At 35.3% G+C, this 20042-nt stretch overlaps 1 protein-coding gene across 5 annotated transcripts in view; it reads right to left on the bottom strand.

Annotated features, from left to right (window-relative positions):
* Window positions 1-20042, bottom strand: part of LOC111504795 (3-ketoacyl-CoA thiolase, mitochondrial) — a 230351-nt gene that overhangs the window by 135162 nt on the left and 75147 nt on the right. The gene's annotated exons all lie outside the window — the stretch shown is intronic.

Genomic DNA, 20042 nt, shown 5'->3' with positions numbered 1-20042 from the left:
AAAAGAGAAGTCAATTATGAATGTATAGTGAAATATCGTGCTAGGTTAGTAGCTAAGGGATTCTCACAGAAACAAGGAATAGATTATGTAGATAATTTTTCCCCTGTTCAGGCCATAATGGCATTAAACAGTCATCACGAGCATGGAATGACCGTGTAAATAATGTTTTATGCGAGTTGAATTATGAGAAATCCAAGCATGAGTCTTGTATTTTCATACAAAAAATGATATGCTCACAATCATTGCGCTATATGTAGATGATTTTTTTCATTTTTTCCAATGATGAAAAAGAAACAAGTAGAATCAGAAAGGAATAAAGCTCTAGATTTCAAATTAAAGATTCAGGAGAAATTAAAAAATCTTTGGGCATGCAAGTAGATTTTGATCGAGATAATATTATTACATCGAGTCAGGAAAACTATATCATTCAGTTGTTAAAGGAATTTAACATGTCTGATGCTGAAGGAATTAAGACACCTATGGAATTAAAGTTGAATTTAAAAAAGGGAGAAGATAGTGAAGACATCAGAGCTCAATTTCCTTTCCAAAAGTTAATTGGAAGCCTCATGTATTCGTCTGTTTTAACTAGACCTGATGTATCTTTTACTGTTAGTTTTTCAAGTTAATTCAATATTTCCTATGATGAATGTCAATGGAAAAGTGCTAAGCGGGTTTTGAAATATTTGAAAGTGACTATGAATTATGGTTTGAGATTTTCAGGAGATAATTCAGAATTGCAAGGATTTGTAGATGCCGATTGGGCTAGCAATACTGTAGATCGTAAATCCTATACTGGGTATGCATTTAAACTCTGTGGTTCTGTCATCTCATGACAAAGCATAAAGCAGAAAACAGTTGCTTTATCAAGCACAGAAGCAGAATATATGTCCATATCTGAAGGAGCAAAAGAAGCTCTATACTTGAGAGGTTTGTTAGCAGAATTGACTAAAAATGTATCTTGTATTACCTTATTCAATATAATCAAAGGGCCATAAATTTATCAGTCAATCCTGTCTATCATAGCAGGAGTAAGCATATAGATGTACGTCATCATTTTGTGAGGGAATTTCTAATTCGATTTTGGAATTAGAATATCTACCTACAGATTTTATGCCTGCTGATGTTCTAACTAAAAGTTTAAGCTCTGAAAAACATCATAAACTGTTGAAACTGCTAGGCATAGTAAGTTTGTAAGTTTATTTTTCTGATAAGTGGAGGTGTTGATATTAAGTTGTATCAGCGAATTAAATTGTGTACACCCAACGCCATCTATGGTTTGATACTTGATACGTGTAAAGTTTTTCCTCCGAAATAAATTAGTTATGTGCTGAATGCTGAATAGAGCGTACGTAGTTTTATTTTCACTCTGCGTAAAAAAAAGAATAAATGTGAAAGTTATATACATTTTGATAATATTCTGAGGTATTACAATGGATAACTCATTCCAAGCTAGTTTTAGTAGCAATTTAGTCATACCAATAGGTGGTTCCATTTTTATCTTGCTTGCGTTTACGCAGTTATTTTTATCAAGTACTTTTATTGGTTATTCACATTTTGTCTTCAATCGAGGGCCACCTGCTCGGTACTGAAAATACCCAACAGGCTGAAACAGCTGCATACCGGTGGCTCTTAAATTGAAATCAATATATGAATGATCAGAATAGTACTTATCTATTGATCTTTTGATTTTCATGGAAACGTCCAGCAGCATGACTGCATCAACCTTTTTCAATTTCATATCATTTTTAGAAACATGCGGATTGGTTTTCCGATGGCATTTCAGGATAGCTTCCCAAATTTCTGCTACCGCAGTTGTCGGTTTATTGGTGCAACCACCAACACTGGCATAAAAACTTGGCAAGTTGACTTGGGTGTTACACCAATAGGTTAGGTGGTTTCACTTATGTCTCGCTTGCGTTTACGCAGTTATTTTTATCAAGTACTTTTCTTGGTTATTCACATTTTGTCTTCAATCGAGGGCCGCCTGCTCGGTACTGACGATGCCCAACAGGCTGAATCAGCTGTCTACCGGTAGCTCTTAAATTGAAATTGATATGGAAATGATCAGAATAGTACTTATCTATATTCATTTTGATTTTCATGGAATTAATTTCCAGCAGACATTGACTACTGACTGTAACTTTACTAGAAAGTCAATCAAATGCTATGAGAAGGTTGATTTCTATTGAGCAATAAATGTTGAGGAATAAATCATATTTTGATCAGTACTGCAACAAAATCAGTGACTACTTGAAAAAGGGGTAGATACATTTGAAAATTGGAAACTTCCGAGGCGACTGAACAAAATTCTCGCACATGGTATCTTCCACATTTTGGTGTCGTAAATACTAATAAGCTCAATACGTTGAGACTTGCTTTTGACGCTGCCGCTAAGAGTAATGGAAACCTACAAGGTTCGGATACTATATTAGCTGGTGTTCTGATCCGCTTTTGTCAATCCAAATGGGGCTTCTGTGGAGATATAACCATAAATGATCAAACTCTTCCTCTTGAAAATGATCACTTGGTGGTCAAAACACGTGTCGAGGTGTTTAAATAACGGTATGGTGTTGTGAAAAAACTCCAGTTATATTATTTACACTGGTATTGGTTATTTCGGGCTCTTGTGTGTCACAGTTGGTAGGAATAAAGAAAAACGGTTGTGAGTTCTTTTCACTTGTATGACAATTCGTGCAATTCATTTGGAAATCGCATACTCCCCCACTGCTTATGGTACAATAATGGCTATTTAGTACATTTGTCCCTACCTATCGTAAAACCGTAAGGAAATATCCGCCGTGGTTTTCGTCTGAAATAATTCGAAATATTAGAAAAAAGCACCTAGCTCGATCTAACTTTAACAAACATAGGATCTCAACCTATCACTGCCAGTTTGTCGAACTCAGAACGCTCGTTAAACGCCAAATTAAGGTTGCCTACGCAGCGTTTATCCAAACGGTCGAGGACAATGTAAAAAATGAACCATCTAAATTTTGGAGCTTCATATCTTCAAAAAATTCTAATTCTAGAATTCCCAACGTTATGTGTTATGAAGGTATTGAGTACGATAATCCTCAAGCAATTGTGGATGTCTTCTCTCTCTTTTTCTCAAGTGTCTATCTGTCACCTAATAACTCTCAAACTGAAGGCTGCCCTTACACTAAAATTAATAACACTAATATCAATATCTCTATTATAACCGAGGAAAATATTATAACGGCATCGAAAAAACTGAAAAACAAATTAACTTCTGGTTGCGACAATATTCCAAGCTTCATTGTGAAAGACTGTATTTATGTACTTGCCAAACCCTTATCTATCATATTCAACATGATGTTGAAGTCGGGCCAATACCCGGTATTCAAGAGTGGTGAGCGCAATGATATATCCAACTATAGAGCAATAGCCATAATCTGCAACTTCGCGAAACTATTTGAAATAATTTTATACGAGACTATTTATAGGGAAGTCAGTGGTTGTTTATCGAACAAGCAATTTGGTTTTATGACCGGTAGGTCAACGGTATCTAATTTAGTATGTATAACTAAATTTATTTCAACAGCTTTGGACTCCCAAAGTCAAGTAGATGTAATTTTCATGGACCTTCAAAAAGCTTTCGACAGAATCGATCATCACATATTGCTGTCAAAGCTGGATGTGATGGGACTTTCTGATCCTCTTATAAAGCTAATGTCATCCTACTTGATTGCGCGAGATCTTTACGTTGAATATGGTGGTTACAGGTCAGTCGAATTTCAAGCAGCTTCTGGTGTGCCTCAAGGATCCAACCTGGGACCACTGTTGTTTTTAATATTCATTGACGATCTATCTCAGTTGTTGAAATGCAATCATCTTCTTTTTGCTGACGACCTTAAGATCTACAATCGTATAAATAATTTGAACGACTGCCATAACTTGCAGATTGGACTCGATTTGGCAACTGAATGGTGTTCTAAAAACCGTTTATCTGTCAACATTGCAAAATACAAAGTTCTATCGTTCTCCAGAAAACAAACTATTTTACAATTTGATTACAACATAAATAATAATGTCCTTGAAAGATGCCTTTCTATAAAGGATTTGGGAGTTTTATTTGATCCTAAACTAAATTTTTTGGATCATATATCAAAGACAATCTCGTCGGCCCTCAAAACATTGGGATACTGTATAAGAAACTGGTCCAATTTTGCGAATACTAGTACACTCATTATCCTGTTTAATACGTTCGTAAGAAGCAAATTGGAGTATGCTGGCCTAATATGGTCTCCTTTTTACCAGTACGCCAAAATAATGATAGAATCTGTCCAGAGGAAATTCCTGAAATATCTATTCTTCAAGTGTAATGGCATATATCCTGAACGCGGAATTGAGTATAATGTTTTGCTTGAAACGTTTTCATTCGACTCTCTTGAACTACGAAGAGATCTGTCGGCAATTACATTCCTCTTTAAAGTCTTGCACAACAAAATTGATTGTCCAGACATTCTAGCTCAAATTTTCTTTAGAGTACCTCGTCTTCAGTCACGTAAAGAAATTACGTTTTACACTCCTACAACAAGAACCAATCTACTTATTGGATCACCAATATTCCATATGTGTGGTTTAGTGAATGGAATGAGCTTGCAGTGCGACATTCACCATGACTCACTAAATAGTATATTGGAATGTTATCGGAGGAATACGGTCTTACTCTGAGATCAGCAAGGGCTACGGGTTTGTCGTTCATAGTCAATATGCCGTATGTATGTGTATAAATTCCATTTATAAGTTTCTGCATTCTCTTGAATTTCATTTGTTATTAATTAATTTTATATTAGTACTAATTTTTATGCCTATGTAACATTTCATTATAGTATCTCTAAGAAATAGTTTTAATTGCATTGTTCTGTATTTCCTGTGATTGGGTGTTAACTTGTTGGAAATAAAGGTATTATTATTATTATTATTATTATGATATCCCGCCGGGGTCCAATCAGATACCTTTATTCAGATAATGGCACAAATTTCAAGGGAGCGAATGAAGAAGTTTTGAAACTGTACCCTGAACTTGATCACCAGGAGCTAACTCAAAGAATGACAGAGACATTCCACCTGGTAGTTCTTATATGGGTGGATGCTGGGAAAGGTTAATAGGTTTGGTCAAACAAATTTTGGGAGATACCTCGAAGGAGAAATCTCCTGAGGATGAAACCTTATTAACATTGCGGAAGCTGAGTATGCAGTTAATAGTAGACCATCAACTCACGTATCAGCTGATTCTTCCGATCCACAGTGTCTTACGTCAAATCACCTTCTGATTGGCTCACCCTCAGGATATCCATTGCCGACAAAATTCGAAAAGCAGAACCTATGAAAGCAGTGGAAGAAGTCCCAAAGGCTGGCAGAGATATTTTGGTCGAGATGGATCAATGAATATCCACCCACTTTATTGAAACGTGCAAAATGGATCAAGGATGATGAACCTGTTGCAGTTGGCGATGTAATTACAGATGGTCAACTTCCGAAAAATACTTGGCCACTGGGTGGGATCACGGCAGTTTTTTCAGTAGAGGGCAATGTTACAAGAGTAGTCGAGCTAAAAAAACATCTACAGATGTCTTCAAACGTCCTGTAACCAAAATGTGTACGGTGGATGTTGAATTTGGTGAAAATTCTCAAAAACTTTCACGGTGGGGAGAATGTTACAGAGTATATATTTTGTTCATTTGTTACTCTCAAATTTATGTGATTCATGTATCATTCAGTATATTTTTTGATCCATTCAGATAGCTGTGAATGAGATAAGTTTAGAAAAAAGTTGTTGTTGATTGTCAGAAAAGGTCATTAGACGTCAAAAAGTTAAATTTGGTATTTTCTTCAAAAATGAAGTATTAAAGGAAATTACACTCTGTGAGGTATATCTCACACGAAAGTTTCATATATGCAGTCAAGCCGTGTTGGAATCACCCGAATCGTAAGCACACTGCTGTTTTCGTCGGATCTTTTCTGCACTGATGAGGTAATACCTCGAGGTAATAGTCGAGGTCTACTCGACTAATTTTAGCATGGTTCTGATGCTGGATGAACGAGAAACATCTGCAAGATTGAACTCTGTGTCATATTCTTCATGAATGTCTGTCGTATAAAATTCAAAGTCCAGCGTGATATTAGCGGAGAAGTAGTTGTTTTTTCGCAGGCATTTACCAAAACCTACAGTGTAAGTACTTTGGTAGAGATGAATATTTCGAGATTCCATTTCGAAATATTCGTTTTCTTTTACGTATGTCGGACGGTAGCCGGTCGGATAAGGTGAGTGGTTTTCTCTACTCATTCAGTCAACCGCTGTGTGAACCGGTGGTTTTAGCCACAAGACCGGATAATCGATTTTCACTTCCTATCGTCAAACCCGTCTTAGGAAACACACGTTGAAAGGTACGACCTCGTTAGTACTTAGCTCACACAGGTTTTAACTTTTGAGAGTTGTTGTTCTCAGGAGGAAAAACATATTTTTTAAAACAGACATATGTTAGTATCTCTGCTGGATACAGTCTTCAGACTTATTTGATTTCAGTTAGATCAAGTAGAAATTGAAATGCAGCGATATTGCCAGCTTATGCAAATATTAAGTCTGAATACTTCACAATGTATACCAGTCTGAAAATATTTGAAAGAATGATTTTTTATCAAACTAATATGCTGCGTACAGAAGCACTCCTATTTGAGTATTACCCAATATTACCTCGAAAAAGTTATTTTGTACCTAGTTCCATTTATCATCCTATTAAAAAAACAAGCTCTTCTCTCAAACACCAGATCTGCAATACTGTACCCGACGCGTGTTTCACTACCAAGTAGACCAATTTCTTACTCTAAATCTCGCCTATTTATATACAAGGTACAACGCGATGTCCGTCGATTGGCCCTATTTTGGGAAATTGTGTTTTCCAACACTTCCGGTTATACTGGAAGTTGGTTACAATTTCCTTAATTCGAATACAACTCCATGTATATTTTCAAATTATCGAATACCTGAATTTATGGAATACACCCTTCACCAAAAGTGAATCGTTCTTGAGATATTCATTTGTTTACTCAAAAAATAGGTATTTGGCTCTCGAGTGATTTTCCCAAAATATTCAAAAATTTTGATAGAATAAGCTATCATTGATCTATCAAAAAACTCCATTTCATCGTCTTATGGGAGTAACATTTCCGAAATATTATACAAGGTGTTCGGAATCGATGAATAATTCTCAAGATATAAAAATGGGCCGAATGAAACACCCTGTATTTTGGAATAGATTTGAAACTTCGAGTTGATTTCTACTCATTTTCATGAATATTCCCTATATCAAAAATCAACCGTTCACGAATTATTTCCGTTTTTCCTAAAAAATAAAAGAGGCGCATGCCCACCATAAAACTACAGTTTTTCTGATTGATTCGCCCGTTACTTGATGAAGATTCATAGTAATTTCAAAAACTATACCTCACGATTTGATCTCCACAATCTTTATTTGAAAAATATATCACAACATGTTTCGCTGATTGAATGATTATAAAATTTGTCTTATATTCTCCTTACTTGTTGCAGGATCTACATCTATAATAATTTTAATGTATCCTCATGCGTAACAGTACACAGAAGACAGATTAGGAGAACGTGCTGGCCAATGGTACGACCCATTATTGGCATTCCACTTTTCATAAAATAATTGATCGAGTAATACGCCTACAGCTATGAGGCGGTGATCCATTCTGTTGGTACCAAATATTTTCCGTATCTTCAATTGATAAATTATTCACTGCAACTCTCATTTTTTGTAGAATGTTACAGTATCCTTCACCATCCAAATTTTCGTCATAGATGTACAAACACAGAACACTTTTGTGCAATAAACGTTAAAACTAAAACATTCTTGGAAATATCGGTCACGGATAAGGTGTGGCTTTTCATCAGCCCAAAAATGAGAATTATTATGATCAAATAATTCATTTTTGGTAAACTTTACCTCACATATTTTTTTGAAGAAAACGTTGATCTTCCTGACTTTTTATCAGCAATCAATCACAAAACTCAATTCGACGATGCAAATCCGTCTTTCAGATGATATACCAGATGATATTTGAATGGTTTCCATTTATGCTTTTTCAATAGGCGATTAGCGTTTCTCGGTTTAACTGGAAGGTTTTTCTTATAATCTTTCAAAGACGCATTCAGATGAGCAGCAGAATATCAAAAACATCTATTTCCAGATCTTCATTATCCATCTGAGCCTTTTTACCGTATTGTGATTCGGTTCGAATTTTTCCGGATACCTTTCAGCAAACACCTGCATGTCCGGTGGATAATTCGATTACATTCACCTCAGATTATAATCTTCATTCGTATAACCTAAATGGGATATTTTGGTCACGAATCCATAAAATATACTTATACAAAGGACAAATCAATGAATCAGCCACTACCTTCATTTGTTTCCATATCATTCCTATTGTATTAATCGATAAAGTAATCATAAAACGATAAATAGAAAATTCCATTCAATACCCTAGATGCTGTAAATAACAATTTAATGAAGACAGTTGATAAATGCCTGGAAGTTAACGGAAATATCTTTGAACATTTTTCAAAATATTTTTGAAGTAATAATTTTTTATGGGAAGATGAACCGCTTTGTTACCTGAAGCGTTATGTTGTCTGGCTTCCCTTTCTCTCACGCATCAGCGGAATGCAGGATTCTCCTCTCTAGTCGGACAGACGCTCAGAGTTTAGTGTGCCATGGACATATATACCATTGACAGTATTATAAAAATCCAATCAGCAAGCATCTAATATTTTTATTATGTGAAACGTGGCTTAAAAATTGTAATACTAATTTTGTGTATGTACATTATTAGTCTCATTATTCAATTCCACAAAAGTAACAATTGTTTTATGGTAGCTATAATATAATAATAATAATAATAATGATAAACACAAAATAATCAATAAAAAAATTTAATAATGAATAACGTTTCCTTATATTTGTGATTGATGATTTGTTTATTTTGTGGTAATTCATGATAATGGGGTTAAACCCGAAACCGGTCGTATAAATAAAATTAACTAGTGGTAAGTAGACAAAAGTGTTTTTATTCATTTCATTGAACCTTTCCTTATCATATCAACCTACATAAAATGCAAGTAATAACCTAAGCTTGTCTCAAGTTGAACAATATTGAATAGTTCAACTCAGTTCAAGTTATCAGTTCTGTCAGGCGACCCGGGACGTACAGGTTTTTTTATATTTTGTGTGAACAAACAATGCAATATTTTTCAATTTTATGAAACATTCAGAATGAACATTTTCGAATCATTATTCATGCGTCTGAAATCCTGTCTCTAATAAAAAACATGATGGCAAATTAATAGTTCTAAACTTTCTCTAACTGTTCGAAATAAAGGTTTCGTAGACCGCATGTTTTTTTTTCAAGAAAACTGAAATATCTCGTGAAAGTTTGATTTTGATGTATGAAATTATATGTTTCATAAAAATGAGTTGAAATCATCTCGGAGTTTCAGAACTTATAATACAGAATGTTTCATTTGAGAAAACTGATGTGTTCTGGCCCATTTATATATCTTCAGAATTACTCATCTATTTCGAACACCTTATATAACATTTGGAAAAGCTACTCCCACGAGACGATGAAATGAAGTATTTTGGTGAAACAATAATAGCTGTATGTATTCTATCAAACTTTTGAATTTTATGGAGGAATCACTTGAGGGCCGATTACCTAGTTTTTTTAGTAAACAAATGAATAACTCGAGAACGGTTCATTTTTGGAATAGGGTGTATTGCATAAACTCACAGGTATTCAAAAATGTGAAAATATACAGGGTTTTATATTCGAATTACAACCGGAAGTGTTAGAAAAATTCCATTATTTTTATTGTATTATAATTCTATTATTTCTAAAATACAGCTAATTGACGGTCATCGCACTGTACCCTGTTATACAGGGTATAGCGCGATAACAGGTAAACAATGGACTGTTTGGAACTCAAAACACCGCAGTTTACTGTTAGGAATTAGTTTGTCTCCGAAAGGCGTCAACTTTTTTGGTACACCACACCAGAAAAGAGTTGCAGTTCTGGTATTTCAAGAGTATTGCTTTATTCAGATTCATTTCACGCCAGAGTTCTTCAGTTCTCCCTTTCACTTACTTCTACTTACTGTTACTTCTTATGAATAATGGTGCTCAATACGAGAATATGAGTCCAAAACATTACCAATGCATAATGTCTTGTTTGTACCTCTTTTCAAACACCTTTAGGTCACAAGAATCGAGGACACGCTATATACGACCAATAGAATACCGTGGAAAAACTATTTTGTAGAACCGGAATACTTAAGGGCACAACCTTGAAAAACTGGGAAGTTGAAGGTTCCAGAGTCACATAACAAAATGTAGAAGTCAAATGCGTTATATTAGATTGAAAAATATTTCACTCGATTTTGGGAGGATGTCCTGTGACCTTGAAAATTGAGTTTTGTCTTGAAAATTCTGTATGATTTAGATATTCTGCCCATGAGATCGAAGTGAGTGTGGAGAGTGTGTGCTTTTATACAACGTGTACAGATGGTTAACGCATTCAGTCGGAACAAAGACACAGTGGTGCAAGGATATATTGCAGTACTGCTTTCGACACTTTGACAATTAGGTGTACTCGATTCGAGGCACTCATGCTTCCTAGTTCTAGAAGTTATCGATAGCGGCGGCTGCGGTGACTTTACTCGGCACTTGATACACCAACATATATACACAAATATGTGTCTTTTCGTTTATACAATTTTTTCCTTAGGGTCGTGCTTTCACATAAACACTTTAATATTTTAAATTGTTCAATATAACAACAACAATGACAACCACAACACACTTTTCAGAAAGATATTCAAGTTCTTATTTTTTGAGTATAGTGTGCGTGTGCATCAGGTAATCTTACCCCTGAAAGTTATTTCAATACCATTATGATGTGATAATGGTGGAATAGGCGGTCCAATGACCTTGAATACGAGGCAGCGAGAGCATGTTTGAACGGTGCTGCTGCAGTTGCAAGTTTCATAGAGAAAACTAAAAATTTGAAGCTCGAAAATGAAAAAAGGAAAAGTGAAGTGATATAGTTGAAACAGTTGACTATCGGTGTCTCTTAAATTGTAATCAATATGAAAATGATCAGAGTAGTATTTATCCATTCATCTTTTGATTTTCATGGAATTAGTTTCTAGCACCTTCACTGCATTAACCTTTCTTGATTTCATATCACTTTCAGAAATATGTGGATTCGTTTTCTGATTGCATTCCAAGATAGCTTCCCAAATTTCTGCTACCGCAGTTATCGGTCGATTGTTTAAACCTCTAACACTGACATAAAAACTTTGCAAGTTGACTTCGGGGTCACATCAATAGGTGGTTCCATTCATGTCTCGCTTGCGTTCACGCAGTAATTTTTATCAAGTTCTTTTCTTGGTTATTCACATTTTGTCTTCAAACGAGGACCGCCTGCTCGGTACTGACAATGCTCAACAGGCTGAAACAGCTGTGAAGTGGTGGCACTTGAATTGAAATCAATATGGGAATAATCGAATAGTACCTATCTATTATTCTCTTGATTTTCATTGAATCAATTTTCAGCAGCGTGACTGCTCATTGGGATCGCACGGTGAAACGCTAGAATCACGTTAAATCGAAATGTTCTTTCTTTTAATGATGTATTTTGCCACACCCTATGCAAATAGTATATATAATATTCAAATAATATATTTTGAGACACCCTGTACACACTGACGCCAAGTTTTTTTCTCAAATGATGAATTTAGAGATACCCTGTACACATTGAGAAATCGCACGTTGAAACGCCACATCTTGTACACATTGATGTCATGTTTTTCAATGATGTATTTTGAAACACTGCAGACTCAACTGACTGCCCGCCGCTATGTTTTTCATCAATTTTATTTTTCATTTATCGCATACTCAAGTTTGATAGTACATTTAATCTTTTCTCGAAGTTACCTTCAAAAAAATTTTTTTCTTGTTATTTCCATAATGTTTATATTGTACACCCTGAACAACTGTCACGTTTTCACGTATACGAAATCCTCAGTGAGCCCGATGATATATTTGGATCTTTTTCCCTGTCAAAATAATAGGATAATTTGACCTATTTTTGGATTGTTTCAAATATATCTGTTACTGCAAAATCCTTTCTTCAATCTTCATTTTTCTGAGTCTTTACATTTTCGAAATGGAATCTCCTGAAAAAATTGATGCTACAAAAATATATTTCCTTCATATTCCTGAAAGGATTGATCCCTTGAATATCTAGAAAATAGTCTTGAAGTCATTTTACCCTAAAACTCTGTTTTCGAAGATCTTGCTGGAGAAGTTCAATGTTGAAAATAATATATTTTTTGAAACTTTTTCCGTTATATCATTCGAAACATTAGGTATTCACCTGCATCCCATATTTTTAAAAAGAGCTTCTACATGAGAAGTCACATCTTGTATAAACTATTGAAAAAAAAAATGTTTTCGAGTTTCAATTCAACAAATATTTGAAACAATTCATATCAAAATATACTTTTCAATTGAGTTTTCATTGGGAATGAAGACAGTTAGAAAAATTGTTTGACGTTATTTTTGGTATAAATTTTGAATAGTTCGGAACCCAAACAATCCTACATATTTAAAAGTACTTTTATGACGAAATCTGAATATGAAAAGCAATACAGGGTAGGGTGTCTCTGAAATTCCCCTTTTCCTCTCGAGAATATATAGATGTGGTCAAAATATCACCAGTACTGCATATAACTTTTGTTCCTAAAATCCTTCTTTACCAAGTTACGGGCCCTTAAAGTTACAAAATGAAAAAAGTTATTCTTTGATAACTTTTCAAATGGATATTCAATTAAATTTTTGAGGAGCTTTTATGCAGGAGTCAGTTGTTTTGCTATAAAGTCAGGAACGGACTACCCCCGATGGTCCACACCCCAAATCTTTGAAATGAAAGATATTTTTCAACAAAATCAGGTTACTTGTACAATTTCCTGAATGAAGTACTCGTGTGGAAAATCGATCAAAGCAACGATTTTAGATAAAAATGCACTTTTGTTCGAAATCCAACCTGAGATGTCTACCATTATTTGAAATAAAAAAAATACAACAGAAATAATTATGATAACGTTAATCCAACAACATAACAGAGATAATGCAAATGGAATATCAAGTTCTGTAGATTCGTGATGTTGTTGAATTAACAAGCTACGCGAGTATCAAATTCAGTTAATACTTTGTATGTACGTGTGGAATAATCACGGTTTGTCTTGTGTTATCTGAATCTCATGAAACTCAATATTTGAATAATTTAAATTATTATTTACAGTTGAACTATTGGGGAGTTTAACTGGTAATTTGATTTAATGGAAGAAACTCTTTAACAAGATAAATTTTTCTAAAAAAACGCACATTTACCTATGCTAATAAAGAGCAAACGAATAAACTACAACATCGGCGGCACATGAATAGGTGAAAAATTTCTGGTGAATAATTATTTTCCATTTCTTGTTGTTGGCAAAACAACCTTTTAGAAGGAAATAAAATAGTTGTGATAAAAAATGAGAAACTAGAATGCGATTGTGTTTTGTTGAGTGGTGCGTTGTTATTGTATTGCCAATATTCGATAGGGTATTAAAGTTTGTTGATATGGCCGATCAGTTTACTTTCAACGAATATGCACATATGCATGTTTTTCATGGACGAGAATTTTCTAATGCTGCAGAAGCCCGTCGTCTGTATTCCGAGAATTTTCCCAATCGAACGGTACCGGCAACAGAAACGTTCGAGCGTGTCGATCGCAACTTGGGGAAGACAGGTATGTCTGGTGGAATTGGAGCATGTTGTTTTATTTCGATATAATCGTAGGTACAGTTGCCAAAACGAGGTGGTGAGGGCTCTCCGAGGGCTGTGCGTACCGTTGAATGAAAGAAAATATTTTGGAAGCTGTTGCTGATGATCCTTCAATGAGCATTAGAAATTTATTAGAGCAGTTTCATACATCCAGGTCCACTATTCATAGATTAATTAGGAAACAACTGCTCCACTCATATCACATTCAGATCGTACATGCTATGATACTGAAGATTTTCCAGTACCACTGGAAGATGCCAATTGGTTTATGGATAAACAAAGAAAGGATATATTAGTTTTATTTACCCATGAAGCAGGTTCTCATATTCTCCACATATGGGCCGAAAAACATCTCCATGGGATATTGCAAACCAAACACCAACGGCAATCCAACATGAATGTTTGGGCTGGTATCATAGGAAACCATCTCATAGGACCATTCGTTTTACATGACCGATTGAATGGTGAGCGTTATTTGGAATTCATTGTGATCGATTTGATTGGACTTCTGGGCATGTTTCATTACAAACCCGAAGAGATATGTGGTTTATGCACGATGGTCATCCTCCTCATTTCAATTTGATTGTGCGACACCATCTGAACCATTATTTCCACAATAGATGGATTGGTGAAGGTGGGCCATAGTTATGCATGGTCAATACGGTCCCCGGATTTAAATCTATTGGATGTAATTGTGTGGGGGCACCTAAAAAGCATTGTTTATGCTACACCTATTCACACAAGAGATACCTTGTTGAATAGAATAACATTATGTAGTGAAGACATACGAAACGACCTTGGAATTTCAAGTACATTAAGGGTGTCTTCGCAGACTATGAAAATGTATTGAGAGAAAATGGAGTCATATTGAGCAGTTTCTCTAGCGGATTTTTCATTTCTGTTTGCTCCTGAGGCTTGCGATTGATATTTACACCATGAGTTTTCTTTAGTTAACGTACTTGTATTATAAAAACTCGTTATGAACATTTTACCTACCATTTTCATTTCCATTCAAAATTAATCTTTTCGAATAATGGTAGACATCTCAGATTGGATGTCGTCGAACTAAAGTACATTTTTATAAAAAATCGTTGCTCCGATCGATTTTTCACAAAAGTACGAGCACTAGTATTCAAAAAATTTTCTAAGTAACCTGATTTTGTTAAAAAATATTAAAAAATATCTGTCATTTCAAAGTTTTGGGGTGTGGACCATCGGGGGTAGTCCGTTCCTGACTTTGTAGCAACTGACAATTTATTTCATTTATGTTTTTTTTTTAGTTTTATAAACATTTTGAATATTACAATAAATAATGAAATTTGGAACAATCATGAAATACAAATCAATTTATAGAATTAAGATTATATAAAAAAGGAAAGAAGAAAAAAAAATCACATCAAAGGTGCTGCTTCGTTCCCTCCTGTTCATAAAAGAGGACATATGCCTCATTGCTCACAAGTGATTTTGGCGAAATTGGGAACATGTGTGAATCGTTGTATTCATGCCACGTGCCACTATATGGGTTTCTGCAATATGCTGTGTAATGTCCGTTGTAAGTAGTCCCACTGTGATTTGGAAGTGCATATAGATTATAACGACAAGGAGCCACATTGTCTGCTGCATAACTGCTCATATCTAATCCATCTGAAGAAAAGTCAATAGAAACATTCAATTTGCCTCTGAACCTTTCCGTAGGAGAGAATCTTTTCAAATGAATTACTACGGGGAAACTTATAGATTGATAAGGACTTTGTACATTTTCTCCTTTGCTTGCACCTCGAACACATTGGTTTTTCATCTCCATCCAGAGTTTTCTCTCTTGTGAAAGAATCCAAGCAATGTGACAAACTCACTTGGCCAGTTCTTTATAGTATGGGAAGGGACAAATCCCAGAAAGGATCAAAGGTTACTGATGAGTGTCCGCAGTGTGTGCACTTAATAGTGGATTTTAATTGACCAACGAAATAGTCTAAAATCTTGGAGTTGTTCATATTCAAATATCTCTGCCAGGACTCTTGTGCCTTACCGTTATCGCTCAATTTTTCGTCAATCTCAGTTAAGATCGGTTCAGGTTTCTGAGTAATTTTGTTGAGGTCCTCATGTAAATCTTCTAAAAGATATCGAAGGAATTCGTGGGCGTCTTGATGGGCAGAACCCATGTATCGAGGGACAAATCTTTGAATCTGATTTTTGAAGTATGAATCTTCTGACCATAATTCCTTGATAACTTTTTGATTAAAACACCTTTCATACTAGAAATACTAGTATAGATATATTCCACGTATGTATCCTTTTTTAGGTATTCCAGCAACCATCCCGTATTTGATAAACATTGGATTATACTGTTCATGAAACAGGTGTTTCCATGATTTTTTTAACCATTAAACCCAAGAGTTTTGATTGAAGAATGTATCACCGATCTATTGTTGCAACTACGTTTGCCACTACTATCTTCTTTTGAGTAAACACGGATAGGATGATTCACCCCTTCATTGGACTGGTAGGATAAGGAATTCGAAGCAAAACTGCTTAGAACTGAATTAGATATTAGTTCTTCTGGGGACTGTGAGGGCTCAGCCAGAAGACCGAACTCAGCCTCATTTAGAGTTGCCACTTCCTTTTCTGTCAAAGCTTGACGGTTTTGTCTTCCGCCAAACTACACAACTCCAGTTCTTGTACTGTCTGTACATGCCGATATATTTTGTTCATGGGAAACATTGATAATTCACCTGGGGCTTTTGATTGAGGAATTGTACCTTAACATAAAGCTGCATTTTCTCTTTGAATCAGAATGCTAATTTTTTGAATCAAGAAAGAGGTAGCTCTTGGGTCATTCGTTTCTTTGGATATCCTAATGCCGATTTCACGAATGAACTCCAATGCTTGGGGGCCTGAGGTACCAAATGTTTCGATTCCTATTGCATGAAAAATGAAATTATCTCCCAAATAATTGTATTTCCGTGTTTTTGACAATTCCGCTGATGAAGCTGCTGCACCGCTGGATACAGAAGTCGAAGGAACGTGACAAGGAGCCAAAGTATCGACGCATGTGAAATCCCAGTCAACCGGTTTTCCTTTCGCCAAGGAATGATAGTCATGCCATCTGGTAGTTTCCCATCATCGCTGCAAGTGCCTGGGGGTTCTAAGATGGAAGGTATATTTGTCGAACCTAAGGCACGTTTGATGACATCATTTACAGCTTGATGACGGGAAAAGCGCCCGGCGCTATATCTACAACTCAATCCATGATATCCTCAGGTGTCTACTTCCACTCCACACTTGCATTTGTGTTGAACAGAAATATTGGAACCTAGTCGAAGGCCTACAGCAACTCCAAAAGATTCATTGTCAAATAATGTACCAAGGGATGAAACTGGTAAGGTATCCAACCAAGCACCTGCATGTTTTGACGACACTGCTTTTATACGTGCCTTATCTATAAGATATTTAGCCAAGTCTAACAAATTATTTGAGGCATTTCTTACAAGAGGAATGTCCCAGGTTTGTTGAAGATTTTTTCTGGTTCTTGGTACTTCTAGATTAGTTCGTGAGATCCATAGTTGTTCGGCCTCGCTCAAATTGTTATCCGATGGAAAGGAGGGTGGTAAAATTGAATCTATCATATTGATCACACTATAACTCGAAGAGAGGAAGGTAGGTAGTGAAAGATCAGTGATTGTACGAATGCCTGAACCTCCTTAAGATACAGGATGAGTAGCCTGATGCCATGCATTGCTCTCCAATTGATCAACCAATAAAAGTCGAAGAGTGTTACGAATTTCTTTATCAAACTTAATCAGATAAGTATGGTGATGCCAGGTTGGAAAACATCTCATGAGATAGAGGAGCTTTGGAATATTCAAACAGTTTCTGAGAAGAGAGAAAGCTACCTGTCTTGGAAGAGCATGAGAAGACATAATTCTGAAATTATGTAATTTTTCCTCAAAAAAAGTGATGAATGATTCTTCTGTGAGAGGGGAACCAAGAAGAATTAAACTATTTCTTTCAATAATTTTGATTCCAGGAGCAACGTCATTGAATTTTCTTGAAATATTCAAATCAGGTTCACTTAGAAAATGAAGTTCATATAATATATGGAAGTTTAGTTCAAGCCCAATTTCCTTTGACTTTTTAATAACAGACTAAAGGGCATTGAGAACTTCCTTATGGTCAGTCTTCCTCCAGAGAACCGTCATCTAAATACCAAGCATTGAACTCTGTTTTTGAATTTTTGATGATATTGTTTATAGACAGGCAAAAGAGAGCAGGTGCTAATGGATTCCCTTGCTGTACTCCACGCTCTGATGATATTATGTTTTGATCAAATGTCAGTATTGAAACCTGGTAGTAGCATTGAAATACAAAAGGATATGACTCTGGAACACTATTTTGAACCGATTTCAACATAAAGTCCCGATTAATCATATTGAAAGCATTCTTATAATCCAATTTGAAAAAAAAACTTTTCCGTCCTTGGACTCGTGTTCATTAATATATACGGCTTCACAACCACTTGGAGATCCAAAACCATATTGAAATGGACGAAAAATATTTCCTTCAGTTTGAATGAAGCCAGTTTTGCAACTAAACGGCGGAACACATTGCCGACGGCAATCGGTCTAATTCCACCATCTTTCTTTTTCAAAGCACCAAATAAAATGGGACAAATTTATTCGTTCACAGTACCTGATAGCAAAACATTACAAAGGGCTGTTAGCGATGATAACAGCAGAACCAGCACTATAACTTATCAAGTCCTGCAGATGAGATGGCCTCAAAGAATCCAAACCTCCAGAGGAACTTGTACGAAAAGAAGATGACCGTTTTATTTCACTATTATTTCATTTCAGGTTTATTTTGGTTAATATAATTGTTATGTTCACCTATTCATTTTCAATTCTTCTTTTTTATTTGTTTCAGGGATTTCAAATCATTTTATATAGTAGACAATGGAAGTCCGAACTAGTGAAATTAGTACGAAAGACATAATTGCTTGACGAACTTCATTCTCATTCACTACTAAAGAACTAGTTGAAAAAGAATTAGTTTGGTAACAAATTCCAGTTTTTGACTGAGGATGCTTGGACTGGATTCACGAAAGGTTTCCGTACTAAAATTTGCCAGTTTGTCATCAGAACATACAATTTTCACAGCTTCTGAAAGATCTCCATCTGATACTTTATTGATCACCATCTTGAGGTAAATTTTCGCTATGTGGACACCCGGCGATTTTGAAAAAATTTTTGACTGTACTTACGTATTTTGATGCGTAGATTACGAATCCGAAAGAAAAAAAGCGGCGCTCTCCCTTATTTAAAAAGTTACGGCCCTTCAAAGTTCAGAAAAGGGCAACTTTTCAGCCTTCTTTTTCACTAAAAAAACTATTTAAAAACACAAGCATTTATTCACTAGGTCACCTTTACACCTTATTCCTCCTTCTACAACACTTTTCACTTCAATAATCAACATTTTTCTTATGAAAAACTTAATTTAAAAACGAATGCTTCTCCTGGTAACATTATTCAATTTTTATGTTAGTTACTAGTGACATTTCAGAAAAAAGCGGTTGGTATTTGCCGTCGCCTACTATTTCAAATTCGTAATACACCACCAAAAACCAATTTACGATCTAAAGAATGGAGGTAAAAAACATTTGAATTACTTCAGGAATATGGACTGCATCAGTCGTACCAACCATATCATTAACCTTAAAAACGTAAAATACAGTGATATGTAACCAAAAAGCAGCTCCGTACATTTTTTAATATTTTTATAAGAAAAATGTTTATTATTGAAGTGGAAAGTGTTAAAGAAGGAGGAATAAGGTGTAAAGGTGACCTAGTGAATAAATGCTGGTGTTTTTAAATAGTTTATTTAGTGAAAAAGAAGGCTGAAAAGTTGCCCTTTTCTGAACTTTGAAGGGCTGTAACTTTTTAAATAAGGGAGAGCGCCGCTTTTTTCTTTCGGATTCGTAATCTACGCATCAAAATACGTAAGTACAGTCAAAAATTTTTTCAAAATCGCCGGGTGTCCAGATAACGAAAATTTACCTTGTAACCAAATGAAAGAAGTTTCTCCCAGGATTCGATGGAATTGTATTTGATACA

This window comes from Leptinotarsa decemlineata, unplaced genomic scaffold (genome assembly GCF_025532065.1).
Source record: "Leptinotarsa decemlineata unplaced genomic scaffold, Ldec_3_MD MMD2_tig00078422_RagTag_RagTag, whole genome shotgun sequence".
Lineage (NCBI taxonomy): Eukaryota > Metazoa > Arthropoda > Insecta > Coleoptera > Chrysomelidae > Leptinotarsa > Leptinotarsa decemlineata.
This window is presented reverse-complemented; position numbering and strand designations above follow the sequence as displayed.